At 35.8% G+C, this 6,387-nt stretch overlaps 1 protein-coding gene across 3 annotated transcripts in view; it reads left to right on the top strand.

Annotated features, from left to right (window-relative positions):
• The first annotated feature begins 890 nt into the window (after positions 1 to 890).
• Positions 891 to 6,387, top strand: part of LOC310724014 (interleukin-1 receptor type 1) — a 17,896-nt gene continuing 12,399 nt past the window's right edge. For 2 of the 3 annotated variants that reach the window (XR_014532884.1, XM_083537754.1), the window contains exons 1-2: positions 891 to 1,105; positions 3,112 to 3,151. The gene's annotated coding sequence lies outside the window, so the exon portion shown is untranslated. The remainder of the gene's footprint in view (positions 1,106 to 3,111; positions 3,152 to 6,387) is intronic. The other variant, XM_083537753.1, reaches the window with a different exon arrangement.

Genomic DNA, 6,387 nt, shown 5'->3' with positions numbered 1-6,387 from the left:
CTCCAACTATGTGCCCAAGCTGCTCAAATGCTCTCTGTGTTCGGCAGCACATATCTATCTGAGCAACTGTTCTCTTTAATGAAGATGAACAAAACACCACTCATGAGGATCACTGATGAACACCTTCACTCAATCCTGAGTATTTCCTCAGCTCAGAGCCTAAACCCAGACATTGATGCACTTGCATTTAAGAAGAGATGCAGGTATCTGACTTGAACCGTTCAGAGTAAATCGGAGTGTAGCAAACTGAGCTTGAAATGTTGTCTTTATGCACTTTTTCTACTCCAAGGCATGGACTGTTAATAGTTGAAAGATTGCCTTTTTTTAATTAAAGGAAATGATTATTATTTTTGGTTGTTTTGTTGTTGGCCTGTCAAAAAAGGATTTTAATTAAAAAGGAACTCGAAAGGCTACAGATAGACAGAGACATAATAAGAAACGAATAACACTGATGTGTGTTTTATTTCAAATGTAATTTCTTATGTTTATATTATTAAGCTTTGGTTGTTCCACATTAAATGTTTATGCAGAACTAAAGTTTGTTTCCATATAAAAAGGTTCAACATTAATATCTGGAGTGAAGGGAAAACATGCACAATTTGTCCCAATTTTTAATTTTTAATTTTAGTTTGACACCACTGATGTAGACGATCTACACACATCTAACGAGTTTGGGCTTGAACAGTTGGTCCAAATCAGTGGTTGGACTAGAATCTAAAAAGTTCGAGTAATTGAATATATCTACAAGAGAAGTGTAGTGAAATATCTGAGTATGCAGTGAGTGAATCCTCTTAGACGGAGAGGAAGGAGGAAGGAGTTGGAGCAGAACTTTGCCTGTCACAGCCCGAAGCATTGCGCAACAAGAGGAGGAGAATCTCCAGCCCTGGAGAGGAAATTGCAACATGCAGTTTCTCAGACGTTGCTGTGAGCATGGAAAGGTTGAGACTGTGTGTCAGCGAGATGACTTCCACTGGAAACAGGATTTACAATTTCTCCAATGTGTCTATGGACAAAGTGCTACTCCTGTAACCCAAACCCGCTCACACGGTGTCTGTCTCCTGGAACCGGGGAACGGAACCTACCGGTGGAAATCCTTGCGTTACAGGTGAGGGCGTTCTTTCTTTCGAGGGAAAAACATGTGGAGGTTTGACGGGAAGTCATACTCACTCGGATTCATTTAGGACAACTTAGATGAACGTCCTGAATGTTCCTACTATATAAACAATATTACAGACACACTGCAGGGTTTGATTCAAGTTATTACTTCATTACCAAGATTTGCTGTCTGAACTTATACAAAGCTTGACAGTTGTTTTTATTTGACACAAAGTCGATTACAGGCCAGTCCAAGTGCAGGCCACACATACACACATACACATACACATACACACATTTGGAAACACCTAGTCTTTTATGGTTTTTTAAACACTTGCATGTTCCTAAAGGGCAAAAACACAAGAATAGGATTGACTGGAAGAAGGTTCTGTGTGTGAGCCAAAAATGTGCTAGAACTTATGTTAGATGGAGAACAGGAGAGAAGATGTTAGCAGACTGCCTCATACTCACGGTCAAGCATAAATGTGGAAGCGTAATGGATTTTGGTTGATTTGGAGCAGGGAAGGTTGGAGACTTATTCCAGGTAAAATAAATACTGAACCAACATGGCCATCATTCCATAATTCCACACCATGCAATGCCATCTGGACTGCAGCGAATTGGAAGGAATTTTACTACACAACAAGGCAATGACCATACAACAGTATGTATGGATGGATGGATAGATTGACTATAAAGCAGTATCCACAAACTTAGGCAATAAGGCATGCAATAAATACTAAAATTGGATTGTACAGTGTGTAGTACAGTTTAGAACAGTGAGAAATGTCCCCTCCAACAAGTGGAATTAAAGAGCCTCAGGGCATGGGCGATGTGTGTATGTCCAAGCTCTGTAAGCATTATTTTATACAGCAAACAGTCTTATCTGTTATAGAATGGCCTACCCATCACCACACCTAAATCCTATTCAATTGCTTTGAGATTAACTGGATCGCAAGTTCAGAAATAAATATGCATCTTTTAAAGACACACACACACACACACCTGCTAGTTTAAAGCAAGGAAATATAAATATATAAATTATAAATATATGCAACTGTACTGCTCTTTGGTTTCTCAGGACTGAAGTTTGCCCTCTTAAGTTTATCGACAATGAAAATCTGCTTTCCCAGTTGAGGTGAACATGACTTGCAGTATTACACCGCCTGTCCAAAAAAAAGTTACACACCCTAATATTTTGTTGGACCGCCTTTAGCTTTTTTGTTTCAATAAGCTTCTGCAATGTCACAACATTTATTACCGTCCAGAGTTACAGAATTTTTTACCAAGATCTTTAATTGATGATGGGAGAGTCGGAGTTTTCTTCAGCACATTCCTTTTGTTTTCGATTAGCTTCACTGATAAGTAGCTTCAGCAATTTCCTTAGATGTTTTCTTTGATTGATGCATGGCAATAATTTGACTCATTTGAAACAGATTAACATTTCCATGACAACAGGATGCGTCTTCTGACATGGTTGTTTAAGAAATGAGAAGCTACTCACTGCATCAGTTAGGGTTAAATAACTTGTTGACAGCAGAAACATAATCTTCCATGCCATAAATATCCACTGGGAGGCTCTTACCTATTTGGTTAGTTCAATCCATGGGTGACTTTTTTTTTTGAATGAGCAGTGTATAAAGACAAAGTCTTCTGTCTGAACCTTGATATAATCTGACTATGTATTGAAAAAAGCCTTACTGTCTCACACCTGGGATCAGGTCCAGGGTTCAATCCTGAGCTTATGTTCTGTCTGGGTGGCAGTTCAGATGTTCTCCACAAGTATGTGTGAGTTTAAAAAGATGCAGAAAGAATAAAAGTGTACCCATAAAAAAACACACATGCACACGCATACAAGGGCAATTCACTATTGTGCGTGTGTGTTTGTGTGTACACTTTTGTATAATCACAATGCAATAAAGCTGCATTAGTTAGCTTCCTAAAAAAATGTCTTCTTTGTGTAGTCTCATGGTTCAAAAACAAAAATGATTAAAACTGACTCATCTTTTTTCTTAGGTGTGTTGAAAGCAGGCACAAAGGACATTTCTCATTTGTGGCAAGCTGCTTTTTTTTTTATCATGTGCTATTAAAAACCCTCTGAGCTTTTTCCTGGGTCCCTTATATAAACACTGGTATTGTCCTGGCCTTATTTTCGCTCACTCTGACGCAGCTTGATATTTGACCGTCAGTCACACAGTGTTCTTGGACACACCGGATCATGAGTCATACAACTGTGTGTAGTCTCTAATTCACTCCTGAGATTGCATTTAGTTTTCAAGACATTTATTTATTATCGTTTTTTTAATTATAAATACACCAATTTTAATTATACACTAATTTCCTGTCTGAATTTAATAACTGCTTTGTTGTTATACAAAGAGCTGCTGATTCACCAGACATCTTACACCCATATGTTGTGAAAGCAGTTAATATTTGTTATATTATTAGATGTGTTTTTTTATTGTGCTCTACATTATTGTAGATATTTATACTATTACACTATTCTATTAGATATCATTCTGGAAATGCTTGTGTTGTACTTCACTGACTTAAATGTTTATTCAGCCTTACTTTTGATCTCTTACTGTGGAAAGGGAAAGGTTTTGGTTTGAGGGCACACAAAGACAGGGCTGTCTCAACACACAGTTCCCAAGCGACCACTCGACTGTTCATTGTCCGTAGTTAATTTTTGTACGTGAGAAGATCACTGTCAAATGCATCTGACATTTCCTGGTACCAGCCGTACAAATTGGGAATAATTTTCATAGTCCACATTTTTCTCCTTAGTGTATTTGTATTCAGAGATTGGTAGCTGCTTTGCAACCAGGATTGTTGTGTGATTTGTGGAAGCAATTCTGAAACATTAGTGATGATATGAAATTATATGAATCATGATATGAAAAGTGTGCTCAAGATTCTTTGTCTGTGTCCTTGGGACAAATTGTTTTCTTTCTACCATCTTTCTAACTTTAAAACTTTTCAGTCTTTAGGCTGTTGATTTAGTGAAAGGATTTTCTGATCAAGCTAAAATCTCAAGCCAAGTAGTGGTTACTATGGGATTAGAACTTTTTTATTTTTATTTTTATTTATTTTTTTACATGGATTATTGACACACACAGAGCATTTGGGAAAGCTTACTGACATGTGTACAGCAGGCCATCGTTTTCCCATATCAATCATCACTGAAAAATATTCTTGAAACCTTTTAAATAGCACATCTTCTAGAAAGATCTCAATTCACTTTCTCTCATTGTGCTTTCATGATCACAGAGAATTAGAATGTTTTGCTGATTAATAAACTGAAAGCTGATGCATCTGTTAAAGGGAAAACAGGAAATAGGAAATGTCTGGCTAATAATTTATTATTCCCAGATGAAACCAAAGCATTAAATAAAAAGTAAAATTGGAATAAACCGTGAAAAGAAAGGATGCTCAAAACGAGTCTCGAACAAGCTGAGAAGCAAGAAGATTTGGAAGTGAAAGTTTGAATAACGGACTAAATAATATTTGATTCAACTTTTGTGCAAATGATGAAGCCTGAATCCTGATAAATATCATGTTTTCCTCATATAGGTATGAGCATAACTGTGCTACAAACTATTCTATGATCTTGCAGATAAAGGGGAGGTTTAATATTGGCCTATTAATTAAATTTTTAATTATGGGTTTGATCATTGCTAGTTTGTACATGACCAGTGCTAAAGGAATATTTGAGAGAGGTTTAAATGCTTCTGCTATCTTTTTTAAAGAAAAATTTAAGAACGGGATTGTACACAATTTAATGATTTTGATGAGAATTAAGTAAAATGAGTAGTATCTTGATGGGGACTAAAGCACTGCCATTTCTAATCTGATATAGTTATATTGTTTTCTACAGGCTTATTTATTAAATATTATGGTGTAAAAAAAAAAGTATTCTTGATTTTTTCGTCCAAAACTTTATATTTTGTCATTGAAATATTTCATAAAATCACTATTGAAGGTATGCATTTTTCTGTGTTATAATAATAATTAATAGAATTTACAGGGTAGGCTAATTGTTGTGGCACCAACATATTGTTTAACTCAAAACTCAGTGTTCTTGATGCAAGTCTTGAGTAATACTTTTAATCTAAATGTAGTCCAAAAAATTCTTGACCAAATATTGCATTATACTCGTGTGAACGGTATGAGGAACATCAGATGCGGTTTGCAAAAATCAAAACCAAAGAAACTTCCTGAAGTCCGACATGTTCGTTCCTAAGAAACACCGTTCACCATTAAATCATTATATGATGCTGTCAAGGGTTTTTGCTATTATGAATCAGGATAAAATCATTAAATCTTAAATTTCTCAGTTAAATCTTAAACTTGTGCAGTGCATCAGCAGAGTGATCCATTCTGCAGGAAGCAGACTTTGTAAGTGTTCTCTGTATAAGCTCATGATGAAAGTTTTCCTGATCATGGGTCTGAATCAGCAGTTCCTTTTTTTAATGAAGACATCGAGTCATTGCTCTCTTGCTCTGCTCTTCTTGTTTCTTCTCACATTTTTTGCTGAATTAAACAAATTTACTTCCACTATACAGTGAATACTCGCATCCCCATTTACATACTTGGTCAGCACAAAACATTTTTTGACCTTCAGTAACTTTTTCTTTTCAAATTAATTAATAAAACACTTGCAATATTTTTATATTGTTAAAAAGCAAACACTACTCTCATGAAGGTTCTGCTCTGACAACAGTCCTTCTCTCACAACCTTCTCTTTTTCCCCACTCTTTTAAAAATCACAGCTTGTCATGTTATCAGCTTTGTCCTGTAGATTTCACTTTGGTGGAATATTGCAGCTACTGGAGACTCCTTCTGTAAATTTTAAATAAATACACAAATAACAGAAAGCTTCACCAATTACTACATTTTATTTATGTCTTGTTATTTAAAATAATTGTCAGTGATGATGAAAGATATCACAACATGATCAAAATAGTGATGATGTTACACTATTACTAGATGTTAAACTCACTCATGGACACAAGACAAAAGTTCAACAATTCAAATAAACAGAAGGCACAGTAATTACACGAAAAGTTAAGATCCTACAAGAGCCTGTGATCTAAAGGTGTTTTTGTTGGCTAGACTATAGAATATTATTGGATTTTGCTGTATGGTTTTTTGATGTCCGCGTGTAACGTGAGAAACGATTGAGAATAGTGCACAAACATATTTCATCATCTTACACAAGGCGGGCACAGTGTTTTGTAATATAGCTGAGTGTAACTGTTTGTATCTCCTTTGGATACATGGGTGATTAAA

The sequence above is a fragment of the Silurus aristotelis genome (genome assembly GCF_946808225.1).
Source record: "Silurus aristotelis genome assembly, chromosome: 3".
Classification (NCBI taxonomy): Eukaryota; Metazoa; Chordata; class Actinopteri; order Siluriformes; family Siluridae; genus Silurus; species Silurus aristotelis.
The sequence above is the reverse complement of the archived record's forward strand: the minus strand, read 5'-3'. Positions and strand labels throughout refer to the sequence as shown.